Source organism: Amphibalanus amphitrite, unplaced genomic scaffold (genome assembly GCF_019059575.1).
Source record: "Amphibalanus amphitrite isolate SeventyFive unplaced genomic scaffold, NRLGWU_Aamphi_draft 000253F_arrow, whole genome shotgun sequence".
NCBI classification, from domain to species: domain Eukaryota; kingdom Metazoa; phylum Arthropoda; class Thecostraca; order Balanomorpha; family Balanidae; genus Amphibalanus; species Amphibalanus amphitrite.
Window position 1 is genome coordinate 685,477 of NW_024881748.1, and position 19,181 is coordinate 704,657.

Genomic DNA, 19,181 nt, shown 5'->3' on the forward strand with positions numbered 1-19,181 from the left:
TATCAAGGTCAATTCAAGGTCGGTCAAAGATCATTGACCTATGGTGACCTCTCGTAATTATTCGAGTTATACGAACTTCAATACTAGTTTCTGGGGCTGATTGCAAATTCGGCACTAACTGCAACATCTGTGAAGTAGTTTGGGTACCTACCTACGCAGCATGTTACGAAGTTGTTAGTGGCTTTTTAAACCTACTACTGTTGTGGATAGTCGGCGGGCGACGGGACGCATTCTGGTTGACCTGACCTGGCCTGAGTCGACCTATCCCAACTGCCTGAATGTCTCATCGCTGATTGAAATAAATACCAAATTCGAAATCAGGACTCCGATAAAACCCACAACAACCTCTCTTTAAGAATTGTGTGTTATCCATGACAGATATATTATCAAAAACGACAATATATTCAAATACACAATAAAAACAGAGCTTTCGGTAACAAATACCTTGATCACTGTGTGTGCTTTTGTGTGTTTTTATTGTGTATTTGAATATATTGTCGTTTTTATATATCTCTTTAAGAAGTTAAAGCACGTCCCGATTTCTCCGACTTTTGGGTCAATGACCAGGCCGGGAAGGTTAACCTTCCAGGCGGTGGGGGGCATTTTTTTGTCCCCCCCCCCTTTAGTTTTTTCGATATATCTCGATAACCGCTGCGCCGATCGTCACCAAACTTTCGGTACCCTCCCGTGAACAGCTATTGCACATTGTGACCAAAAAAAAATTCCAAAATCTATGATAGGTTGGACGCTAATGACGTCAGAGTGACGTCATTTCTGCCATTTTCGACCCAAAAAAGGTTTCGCGAGAAGAGCTGTCAGGCCTACAGCTTTAGAGATACAGAAAAATGTTTCAGACATAAAAGGTGTAAAATGTAAAGGGCTACAAAACTGATATCTCAGATTTTTGAAATTTTTGGATTTTGACCCCAAAAAATCAAAAAATAGATTTTTTGAATATAATAGCCGAAAAATCCCAAAGTTTTTTGAATTTCAAAAAACCCAGAAGATATGTAATAGTCCCTACTGCCTTCTATTTGCATACCAAATTTGAGATCGATACCTCTTTTTTGGCCAAGTTATAGCGAAAAACTGTTCAAAATTGATGACGTCAAATTTTCAAACTCAATTTTTAGCAATTCTAGACCGACCTCGTAGCGCAAAACAAAGACCACCATTAGACTCCTCGTGACGAGCTGCATCGAATCAATAGCCATTTTATGCAACAATATCAACTTTGAAATTTGACCTTTTTGACCTGACCTTGAGCTGACCTCCACCAGAAAGTGACCTTAACCGTACCTGATGGTCTTATAACCAACACCATTGAGTTGGAAATGAAAAACTGGCCATAAAACATGCATCGAACAACCTTAGTAAAGTTGGGTTCATGTGGTGACCCTTGGTGACCTCTGGTGACCTGACCTGTGACCTGACCTGGTATGACCAGTGACCTCTAATAGCAACATATGTACTAGACAACTGACGCCCTATCGCTGATTTTCGACAAAATGCGTTTTACTCGGTGTTATAGCGCTTTCCCTAGAAGCCCCGTGAACGGTGAAACATTTTATCTTTGATCTGACCTGTGACGTCATCGGTGACCCCGAGGTCAATGAAATTTAGTTTCCTTCGACAAATTTGACAGGGCTATCGAACGCCGTTTGAATTTTCCGGATCCATCCAGTAGTTTCGGAGATACGGGGGGGGGGGAAATGCCCCCCCCCCCACCGCGCGTAAGGTGGCCGGGAGACCCACCGCCTGCCGGGTTAACCAATGACCTAGGATCGTAAAACAAGGTCGGCTTACTCTCGTCACGGGTAACGGACTCGATTTTCCCGCGAAGCTCTAGTTCGATCAGGGGCCCATTAGCGGTCGTATGTGCATAAGTTAGCGGCCAGCAAAACACAAATACAGACGAGGATTAAAACTAAGGGTACACTTAGTACTTTAAAATTGACAAAATGCCTGCCTTATAAGAAAAAAACTTTGTTGTGCTGTTTGTTGTTTGGAAGCTGTTTATCAAATTTGAGCTTTAAATCATCCCAGCCTTTCTCGAGATGTGGCCTCTGCACGTGTACACGTGCAATCTGGACCCCAAACAGACTTTTGAGTTTTGCGGGCCGGGCACCCTCTAAGCCGGCCCCTAACGGTGTACGCGTGTGCTAGCTTTTAGCACTATCAGCCCAGCCGTTCTCGATACGTGGAAGAGAACCTTCCACGTGTGCACGTGCAGTAGCGCTCCGACCGTGGCATTCCAAGAGTTTATTTTGAGTCAACTTTCGATGTTCCTCGCTGCGATGTCTGCGAGTTCTGCAAGGTTTGCGGGTTTTTCGTTGGAGTCGAATTTTGGTTCGTCGCGCTGGTATTGTGACTATAATGAAGGTGTACCGGTTTCACTGCATTCATGAAGTTACCTAAGGGAACGGTCTAATCACTCTATGATTAGTATTATGCCCGCAAACTCAAAACCCGCAACCTCGCAACCCACATGCGAGGTCCAGTGTGGGACGGCCTTAATGCAGAAGATCGCCTGTCGATCGTTCGAGGGGTTGTCGAGATATCGCCTCTCAAAAGCGTCAAGGGGCGGACCGCTCATAGACTTTTCCGTTAAACCACAAATAAACTCGCTGGCTCGCTCTTGAACGGCGGTTCCGATACGTACAATCTATGGTACAATCAATCATTGATCAAATGGTTTCGTATAATTTCTCCTAAACATACGACTACTGATCCTGTTTCTCCAGTGATACACACACTGAGAAAAAAAAATATTCCCCAGGGGTGTTTTACGGGTGTCAGACACCATTGGAGGTGTCATCGAACACCCAGATTGGTGTTGAAAAATGCTGTTTAGGGAATCATTAAGGTGTACAACACCACGATGACACCCTTTCAAGTGTTCGTTCGCATGCGAGCGTTTAGATATACCTTAATGGGATTCAGCATGACACCTTAATAGGTGTCCGACACGCACACCCATCCGGGTATCAAACACTCTAAGGTATCAAACACCCTAAAAGGTGTCAAAAATGTTCTTTTAAAAGCATCTGACACCCTTATGATGCCTTCACAGGTGTTGCCATTTATTGAAGCGGAATGTTAAAAGTGTCCGACACTGCTAGAGGTGTCACATTGACACTTGCAAAAGGATCTGACACCAAAAACAGCGTGAAAAAATGAGGGAAAATATTCCCATGGGGTGTCTCACGGGTGTCGGACATCATTGCAGTGTCATATATAACGCCCAGATTGGTGTCAAAAATGTTGTTTTGGGAATCATGGAGGTGTACAACACCACGATGACAACCTTCAAGTGCAACGCGCTTTTAAACACACCATAATGGGATTCAGAAAGACACATTAATGGGTGTCCTACACCAACATCCGTTCGAGTGTCAAACACCCTAAAGCATCAGCACTTCAAAAGGTGTAAAGAAAAATGTTCCTTAAAAGGGATCTGATACCCTTGTGATACCTTCACGTGTGTTGTCATTTGTTGAGGAACATTCCAGCATGAGTCATGAAATGTTTGAAAGCTGTCGTGTATTCGAACCTAAATCATCACATAAATTGTTCTGACGTCACTTGTGTTAGGAACCAGGCATGCGGTGCATCTAACGGATTTTCAGTGACTCGGACTCCCGCTCTGTCTTCCAAAATGGACTCCTATTCCGGCCAGAACTGCCAACTCCATCAGACTCCGACTCTGACTCCGTAGCACTGCTGGAAACCACAGCAGGTCCAGTGGTTTGAATCATTACCCAATCAGCAAGCTGCATTGTGTGACGTCATTTGTGTGCTTGTCACGGCGTCAACCATGCGAAGATCAAAAAGCGCCACCTTGCAGGAAAGCCGTTAGATTTCAGTTATAGCGGCGGCGTGGCCACGTGGTGCGTGTGCGGTGTGAGTGATTGCAGGGCTTTTTTGAATTTATGTGGATATAGTGGCGCCGAACGTTGTTCGCAGTGTACTTCTTCAAGTGATTGTGCGTTAATGATAATGTTAAGCTTTTATTTGTAGCTTGCTCCGTGTTTATTCAAATGACGAGGCGGGCGGTACTCGGTGAAATTTGAAGTCTGGAGTGAGGATGACAACACAGCATTGCACCATGGAAACGAAAGCAAGTGAACTGCGGAATAACATCTGGTTGGAGATAATCGACGGTTAATTATCATTGCTGAAATGCAAGCAACTTCTCACTGTGAATGGACCCGATGTGTTTCGGTGAGTTTTCATTGGATTTCTCCGTAAATATAGAGCCCATATTTTTTGTACTTTATAGTTTGTTGCTGTATACAAGATAGAATGCCTATATGTATGCGATATGCCTGTTTGAACCAATAAATGTAAGAATGTGTCGACACCTTTTTTGGCATCCAATGGACACTCTCGTAACACCTTTAAGGGTGTGTACCAAACTGCACCTCGCTGGGGTGTCAGGCGGGTGTCACTTTTGACACCAATACAGGTGTCATTGGGAATCAAACACCGGGTGTCTGACACCCTTTTGGGTGTGCACCCAAAAGGGTGTCAGACACCTAAAAGGGTGTCAGACACCCGGTGTTTCATTCCCAATGACACCTGTATTGGTGTCAAAAGTGACACCCGTCTGACACCCCAGCGAGGTGCAGTTTGGTACACACCCTTAAAGGTGTTCCAGGGGAATATTTTTTTTTCTCAGTGCATGTCCGACAGGAGCCGATGTCACGGGTCCTAGCACGTGCAGAGAGGTAAATGTCCGAAGGACCTCATCTCAAAAGTAAGTACCGACTTAACAACCCGGCTGATTGTTCTGTAATTTGAGTTCGTTCAGAATCTGGCTGCACACCTATTAGCTCCTTGACATACAAATATAAATTTATTTAAATAATTTCTAATTCCTTAGATGATTCTTGTTAAAGCTCTGCTCTCGGCAATAAGCTAACATGAATTAAGGTTATGTATCTGAATTAAGTGAGCGGTATAGTTGCATTTGTTTGGATGCGATTTCTTGTGGACTGCTTTGTCACGTGCGCACGTTTCCCATACAGTGGTTTTGCAATAGAAAACGTGGCCCTATCTGTCGTGATATGCACGCACTCGCATTCAGAGAATCTGTCGACAATGGTCGCCGGGGCGCTCGTGATACAAAATTGAGAAGGTCCGCCCAAGCATTCCTTCACTAAGCACCCTTCAGTTTGTCAGTGGAGACAGACACCCAGCACGCAGTCGAGTCCCGGCTGTGGACGCGAACTGACCGACTGCGTGCCCCGACGGCGCTACAGTTCCCTCCCGGCCTCAAAAGGCCCAGTGGTGGGTGACCGGCCATAGTGAGCACTCCGCTGGTGTCGCGGAGACCGTACCAACCTTTCCAGCCGAAATGTCAACACCTGTCGAGAACACGTGCACAGACACCTGTATTTGTCGACGTCACGAGGCACGCGTCGCAAAGTTTTTCTGAGCTGAAAGGCCCCGAGGCAATCAGCGATCATTGAGGCAGGCAAGCTCAAGCTAGATCATAACAATGCCCGAAGTCACGAGACATCTCAGACAGACGCTCTAAGTGGATTGCGTGAATCAACAAAGAAGAAGCTCTCGATCTGTTTTATGTTCTAGCACTCTTGCACTGGGGAGAGCAAACAGCGACGCCACAGGTAGTGCTCTGGCTATCAGCTGCATAGTGGCCGGTGGTCAGTGAAATTTGGTCATTGACTGTTGGTCAGTGGCCGGTGCAGTGGTCATTGACTCATGACTGCCGGTCAGTGCCCGGTCGGTGGTCAGTGGCCTCTCAGGTGCAGTGAGTGGTAAGTGGTCGGTGATCGGTGACCGCCGACCGGTACTCAGTGACCGCTAATAACTGTTTGTTGATCAGTGGCAGTTGGTCAGTGACCGTGTTGGTCCGTGGCCGGTGCAGTGACTGATGAATGCAATTGTCGGTGACCAGTGACCAGTGACTGGTGACGTGACTGGTGACCAGTGACCGGTGACCAGTGACCGGTGATTAGTGACCGGTCGGTGGTCAGTGGCCTCTCAAGTGACGAGCGGTCAGTGACCGGTATTCAGTGACCGGTGGTCAGTGACCGATGGTCAATGGCCGGTAAGGTAATCAGTGGTCAGTGGACTGTGGTGACCAATGCCAAAAAGACCAGCTGCTCATTCTCTGCTTTTTAACTCACTGGCGTGGCTTCAAGGGTAGCACTTACCTATCAAATTAAAGATGAGACGTTTAAGAGCCTGGTTTGCATTGAAGTAGCTAAACGGATTACGTCGCCAAAAATATCACGCTTGGAGCCTTTTCGTTGGATCAAGCACGAGATGGTACGCTCAATTAGGTAAAATTAGCGAGTACAATGGGAAGAAAACGTTTGAATTCAGTGCAAAGTCCTTTCATAATTTTCTGTGCATATGAATATAGATAGACACATCATCTGCCTAATGAATGTGTAGGGCAATAGCCGTGATATATGGTGGCTTAAATATTGTGTCTACTTGTTCTATAATAATGTGTTTAAATAACAAAATTTCTGTTAGATGAGATTGAGAGCTATATAAATTCAAACTATGTTTTTCAATTGTTTCCCTTGATTTATAACTTTAAACAAAAGTCCGCTACATTTGCAAGGCCTTTATTTCATATTTCTCTTCTTTCTTTTTTTTTTTGCCCGTGCCCACACATATTTCCCATTGAACGACGAAGTCGATATAAAATGGATAATCCCTGTATAATAAGACAGAATTCAATCATGCATATCTCATATAAATATCCAAGGAACCTTATAAGATTTAGCACACAACAAAACTCAGCGTAATTTCATAAGCCCGTACGATTTAGTGCCTACATGTAAACCAAATGTTGTTAAACCATGTGTTTTTTCAAAAATCAAGCCACACTTTTTCTTATTTCGCTCTTGAATTGACAGATATGTTGAAACCGAGCGAGTTAGATATTCGCAACCTTATCAACAATTTTGTGGCTCAAATAGTTCGTTTTAATGGAGTGGAATTTAATCAGTTTTATTTGAGACTTAATTAATGAGTGGGGTTTAATATAATTTAAGCTATGTAGGGGAAGGTGGGGTAAGACGGCCCAGCGGGGAAAGACGGACCACCAGCCCTCCCGGCTGAACCGCTGCTGGTATCTACTGCTTTATGCACTCACTATGTTTGTTTTCCTTCGTAACAATGGCCACCTTGAGCTCATGCTGCTAGGATGCATAGCTTTTGAGTTATTGAGAAAAATGTTGTTTTTCGTCAAACCGATCTAATATTAGAGGTCTACGGGTGATTCAATTACGGCGCCTTTCTTGCATGATTAGTTTCTATTTTGCACTTAACTGTGAAGAACAAAGTTATAAACTTAGTTATAGTCACACTTTAGGAAAGGCAAGGTTTTGCAATGTTGGGCTATTTGACATATGCGTCATGATAATGACAGAATTTAGATTTGGGCCTTGGGGCAAGACGGACCACTGCGGTCCATCTTACCCTGTGGTGGTCCATTGTACCCTGCATATGGAAAGTTCTTTTCCAAAACATTGACACAAGTTTAAGTAAGCTAATTTTTCAGGAAGGAGTCTTTGTTGCATGTGAGCCATGCATGCAAGTGCTCAGTTAGCATGCATTCATGCCAAACGACAATCAACACACATGTTCCCAGCTTTTAGCTGCACTTCCATCACACATGAGTAAAGAATAAAGGCTCATTTTGTTATTTTACCATTCTGGTTACTTTTTCTTACAAGAGTACAGAGCAGAAGTGTAACACACATGAACGGATAGCAGGCACTGCTGGGTGGTCCGTCTTACCCCACGTTTTTTCTTGTCTGAGTTTTTGACATGTCCCTCTTTAAGAGCATCCACCACCTAGATGTCTTTAATTTGAAATTTAGTCTTTACACATATCAACAGAGGAAGGATTGAGCATTCCGAAGATTATAAATAATATGAATTACGAGAGCAGTGTAGCAAGATATGCGGCCTCAAACCCTAGCTGGTCCGTCTTACCCCACCTTCCCCTATATTGTTTAATTGCATTCAGGTACGGGGACCCGCAGTTGCTACTGTACAGCGTCCCTTAGTATATTGTCCCAGCACCCTCACAGGGAACAACGATAAGCTGTCAGAGGGCACGCACAGAAAACCTCAGCTGCTCTTGTACATGGACGGGCAGTCGATATCAATGTTATCACTTGTTACTGGACAGGACAGACGGTTAGACTTAGGGCTCGTGTACAGTAGCAGCTGCGGGTCCCCGTACCAATTACTATTACTTACACTTCGTTTTAAATTATGAAGTCAAAGGTAACATAAGAAGTCCGTATCCAGTTCGGTATACCGACCTTTATAAGGGGTATATCACTTCAAAGCATTGATGAGTGCAGTAGATCATGTACTGTTATGCGATAAACAATGCACAGAGGCAATTCCTTGTGATAGATATCAGAGAGTGTATCTTCCCTGGATAGGTGTGCATTTATTACTCAATTACTTATTTAATTACTTTATTGCTTATTTGTCCTCCCTCCAACAGGCTTTGGGCCCACTTACAGGAGCGTCCCTTCTCCTCACTGGGCTACGGCAGCAGTGGGAGCCCACCCCACTCCTGGCGGTGCAGCCATGGGGGACGACACACCGAGATGCAGGCGGCACCGGGAATCAAACCCGAAAAAGCTCCCACACCACGCCTCCCTAGATACGCCTTTAGTAATCAGGAGACACGACTCTTTTATTTGCCGTCTCTTCTAGACCTGAACTGCGGCATGGCCTATGTAAACATTATCGAGTGATTTGAGATGATGAGATGAGATTCGAACCCCGGACAAACATCATCTCACGCTCTCAGTCCCAGCGGATAAAAACAACACCTAAGAATTATCGAGTGATCTTCTCATGCATTTTGACGTTATTTTGAAGAAAGTCGTCTATCACGTCTTGGTACGTGGCACATGGGAGCCGAGTTAAAGGGAGGTCGAAACACACACATCTTCACCCTGCCTCGAAGCATAACAATCGGATTACCGTGCTTGTGTGGGATAACACAAGCCTGACAGCAACAGCACATACAATGCAAACAAAAAATTGAACACTGTAATATATTGACATCTCATAAATAAAGCTCATTTGTGACTATGTTGATCCCCATGGCTCTTGGTATAACACTGAGTCTAATCCGTCCTAGTTCTCACTCTAACTGGTGCCATCATTCCTTGGCTGTTGCTTCTTCAGTGACTTCAGCGATGGGGCGTCCATTTTGCAGTTTTCCGGACGTTGACGTATCACCTGTGTCACCGTCAAAGGTCTTGTTGATGTGCCCCAGCCCTTCCGGCGGACCGAGTTTGGCGTCCGTTGAGGAGACCCCGCTAGAAGAAGGTCCTTTGGCGGTGGCGGTGGGTGGCGCCTTGCGTTGTGGAAACATCAGCTTCTCCAACGCCAGCATCGGAGACTCGAACGCCAGCGAGAACATGGTGGCAATGGTGAATATGACTGGCAGCGATCCCAGGAACTGGTACACCAGCACCAGGTGATCCAGGTACTGCGGTGACTTGTTACCCAGCCAGTAGACCACCTGCACGTCTATGGAGACGAGATATGACGTGTACGTTATGCGACTGAGCGGAATGAGCGCCTTCCACGACAATATAGAGTTGACAACGCCGCCGTAGCCAGTGACGCAGGCGAACACCACCCAGGCCAGGCAGACGCTCCAGGCAGTGCGGCTGAGCATGGGGTAGATGATGTTGGTCGCCTGGGGCGGCACGGTCGGCTGGTCGAAGAGACCGTACACGATCAGACAGGCGGTGAGCGAGGCCGTCAGCCAGCCGATGGCCACCACGGGCACCGGAAGGACGACCTTGCGGCCGCGGATCTTGTGCAACACCCAGCCCATGTAGAGGCCGACCAGGTACGGACCCGCCCGCGTCCACGGCTTCATGTAGCGCAGGTTGACATCGTCCCCACCAGGCAGCGAGGCGGTCGGACCGAGCTTGTGAATGGCTGTTACCATGGCATTGATGCCGGTGAAGAAACAGACGAGAAGGATGATCCACAGCTGTCCCAGCACCGGCCAGTGGTAGAGAGGGAGAAGAACAAGAGGCGAGAACAGGAACATCTGCATGTCGTTGGCCATGTACCAGGTCTGGGCCACGCACTGACGCTCCATATCTACCAGATTATTGATGTACAACATATTCTTCCACCAGTTATCGCGGCAGGTTTGGGAGTTGCTGAAGCCAGAGGAAGCGATGCTCCACCAGGGCCCGGATCCGAGGTATGTTTCCAGTGTGGCCACGCATCCGATCACGGCCATCAAGACTGGTGTGAGCCTGATGTATCGGTGCACGTAGTACATCACTATGTTCAGCTTACCATTTGCTCTTTCGATGTTGCGCATGGCGATGTACGCCACCAGAAGACCACTTAGAAAGAAAAAAGAATCAACGGACACACTTGCATTAGCGATGGTCCCGAAAAACCAGTCTCCGAAGTACGTCAATACTTTGTACGTGTTCTGGTTTTCAAAGAATGTTGAAAACAAATAGGTATGTCCAAGTATGACCCACGTCATTGAGAAAAAGCGGATGCCGTGCAAACAGCTCAATGTGTCCTTAGTGGTTGAAGTGTCCAGCAGTTTCCGTCCATTGGTGTACACTGAAAACGCAGTGAAGACTTTGAAAAGTGTCTGAGGCTGGCGATTCACCCACACACTGGGCTTCCAATCGGCAAACTTGGCAGTCAGTACGTCAAGTATCGTTCCCACCAGCATGAAGAATGCCACTAACGAAAGAATGCTTATCATGACAATAGCTTCCGGTGTAAGTTCGTTCTTCTCGTCTTGCGTGTGACACATCTTTTCGGTGGTAGCAGCTGTAACTCCTTGAGCATGCAAAGCTGCGTTTAGGCCTATAAGTAGCTCCAGACTTGTGCAGCTAGACGGAATGCAAACACCGGCTGAATATAATCTAGTCGGAAGAACTGGAATAAGCGGTGCTAAGCCTATATGATTTCTTGATAATGTAGCAGGTCTATTGGAAATTGGACCAAACGTCTTAGAAAGGAATACTGAACAATATTTTCCCGAGAAGGTATGCTCAACTATTTTTCCCGTGATGGGCTTGGTTGTCGTGTAGTATGCTGTCGTATTGAGACACTCGTCCCAGTTTCCCCACGGGAACAGGTTGCCGCTCAGTATGCCGTCCGGTAGTTTTCCGGTGGCGTCGAACATGCGCAGAGCCCACGGCTCACTGAAGATGCTGCTCAGATACTTCCTCGTGTCAGTGTAGCACTCGGCACTGAGCTGCGGGCTGGCAATCGGCGTGATAAACGGACCGAGAGTGCCGGCGACCGCCTCGTCTCGCGGCGTGGGCTCGTGCGCACGTCGGCGAGCGGCCTCTGCTGTCTGGGAGACGCCGTCTTCATCTTCCAACTCCAGTGTCCTCAGCACACCTGAGGACGGAGAGCAGAGAGAGTTACACACCCGAGGACGGAGAGCAGAGAGAGTTACACACCTGAGGATGAACAGCAGGGGGAGTCACACGACTGACGAAGACGGATAGTAGGGGGAGTTACACTGAGGGCGAAATGCAAGGAGAGATATATACCTGGGGACGAACAGCAGGGGGAGTGACACACCTGAGGACAGACAGCAGGGGGAGTTACACAACTGAGGACAGACAGCAGGGGGAGTTACACAACTGATGGCGAACAGCAGGGGGAGTTACACGACTGAGAAGGACGGTCAGCAGAAGGATTCACAACATGATATTGATCGGGCAGGCCGACCTATCCGACCGTCTACGGACAACAAGGGTCGATAACTGACTTGTGCAGGATTGCTGTCTGAAACATTGAAACGGTTGTTGTTGTTTGATGTTTGACATAACTAACTGCCAATCTAGAAATATAAGATGTAAACAATAACGTGGATCTAATTTGCCCGCGCCGGGCCGGGGGTGTTTGAACACCCCCCCCCCTCCTGCGGTTTTTCGCAGCGCCGTTTTTGGCACACCTGTTCGTGCATCTTTTCCGCACATCATGTTGTGAAAATTTCAGACCCAGGTCGCCTTAGGTCAGATCACCAGGTCACGCCAAGTGACCTCACCTCAGAAAAAAATAAGAATGCTCGTCATACCTACACCGATTGATCGATTGCCTTGAAACTTTCAGCGATTGATATGAGCAGCATTATCTATAAAATGTATATCTCAGAATTTTGATATCGGTGACCTAAGGTCAGGTCAATTTTGCGGCCTCTCAATTAGGGGAGAGCGGGGCCAGTTGAACCACTTTTTATATATTGACATGCACAGCGAGATCTAGTTGTCGTATCGAAAAATGCACAATGCCATGAAAAAATATGCTCTTTTGGCTTTATTTTAAGATATGTAAAATTATGTTTCAAACATATTTTGCTGCCAAACGCATGCTTATAAAACAGCTCTACGCCCGTTTCAAATGACCCCGATGCGAGGGTCAATTGAACCAGCCCATGGGGTCAATTGCACCTATCCTTAACAATGGGATGTTTTCCTCTTTAAGGCCACTTTCTTAAGGAGATATTTTGTCCGGTTTACTTTTCCAAATGCTACATTCAATAGGTCGTTGGAAAGCTAAAAGTGCAAAGTTCCTCATAATAGGTGACATAAAGTACATGGACTATGGTAAAATGGGCGGATGAGAAAAATGAGAAATATCTCAGGCTATAGTGTGCTTTCAAGCAAAAGGCTGGAGAAAAAGGGGTCAAAAATTGAGCTCTTTTAAACTACTATTTCAGTTTAAAAGCTCATTTCAAAGGTGGACTATTTCCTTTAATGTTTACAGCCCCTGAACAATAACTATTGCAAAGGTCACCGGGGTCCATTGAAACGGCCTGTGGCCCTGTTTCAGCTGACCCTCAGAGAAGCGTTTCAATTGACCCCATCCGCTCCCGCCATCTCGCGCGCGGCGTAAAGCACATGTCAAACGAGCTGGAGGGACGGCATCATGCTGAATGAAGGGCCAAATAAGGTGTTATTCCGGAGCCAGGAGTTCTTCTTTCAGCAAACAAAGGTATATGAAATATCACAAAATATTCATAAGAACGATTTCTCCCAAACGCCCCTCAAAAACACTAAAACAAGTGTCAAATCAAAATTACCGTCCGTTTGCCGCCCAAACGCCGTTGACAAAGGAAGTGGTCGAGCGCGGATGCGCAGTGGTGTCGGCAACGCCATATGTTGCATACTGTTGAAAATAAAGCCATGTTTCATCTGACCCCGTGTTTCAACTGGCCCCGCTCTCCCCTACCTATAAGTCAATGGGAGAAAATTGAAAAGCGTCTGTTTTGCAGGAACGCCATTCTAGACACTCTCAAACATCGAGATGTAGGTAAAATTGACATACTGAACCGGAAAATGGCAGCTGTGACCCCTCGTTATGTCCCCGAGGTCATCTCAGGTCACGAACAGAATCTAACAGTTTTTCGCTAATAACTTCTGGTAGAGGCGTGCTAGAGCGCTGAAAATGCCTTAGATGTGTTTGGCTCGACGTTGTTGATCGACTGATATGCAACATGACCTTTTCCGGTCAGGTCATGACCTTGACCTGAGGTTAGATTTTCAAGTTGACCTTTCAAGGTCAAATTATAGTTCATTCGACGCGTCTCGACGAGAGAAACACGATGCTGGCAAAAGTAATGTCATGGCTCTTTTGAGTCAAAAGTTATTGCCGAAAAAATACTTTTCGTAAAAACGGCTATTTTTGGAGTTTTTGCCCTCTGGATGCTAAACCGTTGACCTGAGGTCAAATCTGAGACCATTAATCAGAAAGGTCTGTAAAAGGGCTATCGAATGCGCTTTTTTGCGGCGCTGTAGCTCTATCGGGTCCCGAGATAGCCGTCGGCAGTTTCCAAAATGTTGAAATAGTCAACATTTCACCTTTGGTGACCTCTGCTGACCTGACCTTTGACCTGACCCAAAAAATGACCGAAATGTTTTCGTCCTTATTTTGGACGTTCTTTCGATTGCCGCTTATTGCGTGTCACTACGTGGCCTAGGAGCCGAGTTAGAAGGGGGGTGTTCAGACACCCCCCCCCCCCGGCCCGGCGCGGAATCTCAGAGCACCGGCCCGGCGCGGGTTAAGTCAGAAGTTTTAGCACTAAATACCAGTGGCGGATCCAGGGGGGGCAAAATGGGCATTTGCCCCCCCCCCAAACGGCATGATTTTAACATTACGCCTATGGACGATGCATGGAAAGAATTGATAAATTGTTATGGTTTGCCCCCCCCCCCCCCCAAAAAAAAAACTCTGAGCTGGATCCGCCTCTGCTAACTACATTTTAAGGTTGTGTGATGTGTCAGGAGTTGGGTCACTGAACTCCATGGCATACTACGTTGTCATAAGTAAACCTCTGCACGGTCCAAAATTTTGGCAACCTCACGAACATAAATAAATTTGGAATGTCAAATGAAATGAAATATTAAAGTGACCATCCCACCTTAACATTAGTTTTGAGTTGAGATAGCCAAATTGGTGGCCATGACCTGCAAATACCGGTTTGGGCACTCATAACATCGAAAAATGCTTTAATTCGTAGATATGGAATTTCAAACTTGCAGTTTTCGGATTCTAAGGGGCTAATGCATTGGAATGCCCCCTTAGAATTTGTGACGTCAGCGGAGATCTAACGGTTTTAAATGTTTTACTAAAACGTTTGGTAGCACGCAGCGGTATATGCTGTTTTGCGCGCAACAAGTGCCGCACTTTCAAATAAAGTCGCTAGGAACAGCTTTTTCGGTGAAATTTGGTAGATATTCATTTTTAATCTTTCAAAACCAAGGGACATCACTTTTATGCCAATTCATTAACTTTTTTGAAGGTGGGAGGGTCCCTTTAAATCATGATTTAATTCCTATTTGTACCTATACGTACCTATATATAGGTACCTATTTGTACCTACAGGGTCTTTCATAATGAATGTTACTTTTGAAAGAGCTATTTCTCAGGACATATATGTTCCTCATGTTATATGTACCATCACATGAAACGGAAACACATTAGCGTTTTTGCACACACAACTTTCATTTTAATGCTCCTCAGGAATTTTCCACTGTATCGCCCTTAATTAAGGCACACGTTTCGGCCCTCTGACGAAGGTGTCGACCCCGCGCCTCACAACGTCTGGGTCCAGGCTTCCAGTAAACCTCTCCACTGTGGTTCACAGTGGATGGCTGCAGGAGGGTTTTGTCTCAGATCTGCCAATGCGACTCCCCAAAGCCAGTAGTCCAGCGGGGAGAGGTCAGGACTCCGTGGTGGCCATGGTCGCTCGGTGAGGCGGCTGATAACGCGCTCTTCGAAATTCTCGATCAGCCACTGGCGCAACAGCTGCCATGGTGTGCACTGTGGCACCATCCTGCTGGAACCACAGGCCGTCTCTTTGAACCTTGTCCCTGACCTGAGGCAGAAGCATTCCTTGAGCAGCCTGAGGTAAGCCACCCCGTTCAGTGTTGACCCAGGGGAGAGCCAATGGATGAAGACTTGTCCGTCGACCGTAATCCGTAATGCGTTTTAGTGGTGTCGACATACTCTGCTTTTCCGTGAAGGAAAATTGGCGTTGTGAATTTTTTATTTTTTGGGACAAAACCCTAATCAATTTGCAACAATACGCATATAAAATTCACGCGGAAGTGATAAATAAAGAGCTCCTAACTAAATGTTCAAAAGTAACATTCATTATGAAAGACCCTGTATATCACGCGCACTGCAGCGGGTCTGAGCCGAACACGAACTGCAGGGGGGGGGTTGAAAACAACCCCCCCTGAGATCTCGAAAACGGCGCAACGTAGCGACAAGCGGTAAACGGCGTTGGATAGGTTGAGATAAGATCTACAAGAAATACAAAGATCATTTTTGGGTCAGGTCAAAAACGAGGTCACCAGAGGTCACCGAAGACAAAATGTTACGATTTTCACAACAGGAATTTCGCGGTAGTTTTTCTTGAATAACTTGTCTTGCACACAAGACAGAGGATCGATTCAAACGCCATCGTTCTTAGCTCGTCAAGGCGCATCGAATGATATATAATATGACCTCGAAAGGTCAAGTTGAAAATTTGACCTCAGGTCAAGGTCATGACCTGACCGAAATAGGTCATGTTGCATATCATTCGATCCGCATTGACGAGAAAAACACGATAAACGTCGAACGGAGTCTCTATCTCTATTCAATCTCAAGTTATTGAAGAAAAACCGCTGGTGACCTCAGGTGACCTAAGATGACCTGGAGATCACCTTCCAAAGGTCATAAGTGATATGTTTCGGTGAAATCACCAACAGGGACCTGTAATACTATGATCCTGAGCGTATTGAAGTCATAGGATGGCATTCAGAGTAAGTTGAAATTTCTCCCATTGACTTATAATGGGCCGGTCGCAAAAATGACCTGACCTTAGGTCATCGATATAAAAATTCCGAGATATACAAGTTGTAGCTCGTGATGACTTTACTATTTCCTGTGGGTTTAAAGATCATATCTCAACAACTGTGGGCTTGGTGGGATTGCAAACTTCGAAATTTACGTTTCGAGGTAGGGTCACTTGACCTGACCTGGTGACCTGACCATAGGTCACCTGGGGTCAAAATTTTTACTCAAGGTGTGCAAAAGTTGGGAGAACAGGTATGCAAAATTTGGCGGCGCTACGCGCCGCCGTTTTCTCGCGATTTGCGAAAAACCACAGGGGGGTTGAAAACAACCCCCCCTGCAGTGCGCGTGATATGTTTGACGTCCGCCATTATTTTTTTTTTTTGCATTTGGACTAGGCTTTGACTAGGCTGACGTAATATGACGGCCATAAGGTTACTTGAAAATTGCAGTCATTAGTCATCTAAGTTTTTCGTCAGTAACTCCCGATTCATTGGAAGCTGATATTTGAGAAATGCGGCAACGATTTATTTAGAATTAGCTGCCTAATCGGAAAATATGCAGCACGACCACTTTCGAGGAACATTCCGACCTGACTTTGACCTGACCATACCTGACTTTGGCATGAATTATAAGTTCCACACCTAAACCGACCTATCCCAAATGAACAGTGTATCATATGCCGCCGCTTTAGAGTCCCCGCTCTCCTCTCCTTTGCTCACAGCCTAAGCCCTAAATGATAGACATGCTCGTAGAGGTGGGTATAGAAGAATATATACACTGTAAGTGTATAGGTAAATCATCGCGTCTTCATATGACTTCATACTTCCACATCAGTATATTAGTACCCTACGGCTCTTGTTGCTAAGTGGATTGTTCGCAAGTGATAACGTCATACGAATCCACTTCAGTCTTTTTTGAATTACATCACGCCTTACCGAAGAAGATAAACAGATGGTTTGATGATATGAGTACGTCTGGTGCGAGGCTTGAGACATCGTGTGAGGTCCCGTTCATTAGACTGAGGGCGCCCTTCGGAGATCAATCAACTGTCCCACAGAAACAATTACTTTGAAACGCAGAGAAAGGCAGGAAAAATACGCTTGGTATTTTCGATTAAAGTGAATCGTGCTTTCTAATTTAGTTTAGTCTAGAAGCTCTCCGGATTCGCTTCATCAATTCAATCTCACCATTTTTAAAAGAATCTGCTCGGCTTAAAGCTTAATGGTCTGCTATACTTAGCGCTATAAAAATGGCCTACCTGCACGCATCATTTTCTGCTATACCTACCGACGACTTTTGTTGAGGATGCTAAAGAAATTGATATGTACATACATAATATGCATAAAAGCTCATGAACATAATCAACACAAAGTCTTCTAGCCTATTCCGAAATGATTCAATAAAGTCGAATAGATACCCTGAAGGAAGGTATTTAAGCAATTGTATTACTTGTCTGGACAAAATACAACACGGCCTTTGGCTAAAGTTGTACATATTATTGCAATGGGCATCACGAAGGCATATATAGAACATATAGACAGTTCGGTACTCCTGTCCAAGCATCTTTTTGCATATGTTGTGAAAATTTAAGACCCAGTTCCCAGGTCGCTCGAGGTCAGATCACCATGTCACTTCAAAAGACCTTTCCTCAGAAAAAAGATGATAGGTAATGCTTGCCATAGCTTCATCGACTGAACAACCACTATGAAAGTTTAAGCGACTGATAAGAGCAACAGTATGCATAAAATATATATCTCATAGCTTTGATCTCGGTGACCTAAGGTCAGGTCAATTTTGCGACCTCTCCATTAGAAGTCCGTAGGTGAAAATTGAAATGCGCTTCTTTTGAATGAACGTCATACTAAACACTCTCACACATCGTAATGCAAGTAAACATGACAGACTGAATCGGAAAATTGCACCCGTGACTCCTATTTATGTCCCTGAGGTCATCTCAGGTCATGAAAGGTCACCAGCAGTTATTTTTTACAATAACTTTATATAGAGACATGCTAAAGCAATGACAACACCTCAGATGTGTTCGGCTTGACGAACGGATCGACTGAAATGCAGCATGACTCTTTCCAGTCATTTCATGACCTTGAACTTGGGTCAAACTTTCAGGAGGTAGACGATGCCGGCAAAAGCAATGTCGTGCCTTTCTTGCGTCGAAAGGTGTTGCAGAAAACATTAAAAAACGGCCATTTTAAGAGTTTTTCCTATGGGGGCTAAATCGTTGATCTTGGATCAAATCTGAGGGCATGTTTCGGGAAGAGTGTTAAAAGAGCTATTGAATGCGCTTTTCGGCGGCGCTGTAGCTCTATTGTCTCCCGAGTTATGCTCCGATTAGTTTTTTTTTAATGTTGAAACAGGCAAAATTTGACCTTTGATGGCCTCTGGTGTTCTGACCTTTGACCTGACATAAAAAATGACCAATGAGCTTATCACGATGCTTGACGCTCCTTTGAATGCCGCTAACTGCATGTCACTGTACCCGGTCCAGTAGCCGAGCTAGAGAGGGTGTGTTCAAACGCGGCCCCGGCCCGCGACGCGGTTGGCGCCGAGCATGGACCCAGCGCGAGGTAATGATTAATTGGAACGTACATTAAAAATGTTGACGCCATTTTTAGAACCAGTCATTTAATGTTAAGCTAGCTGCTTGCTTACGCAACATTATTTGAGATTGATAAGAACTATTACAATGGGGCATTCCACGTCAAATCAAACACCGAAATCCGTCATCCCCTTCGATTTTTCTGAAAATTTGTAGGCAGACTGGGCATGGCTCAAAACTGAGTTACGTATGA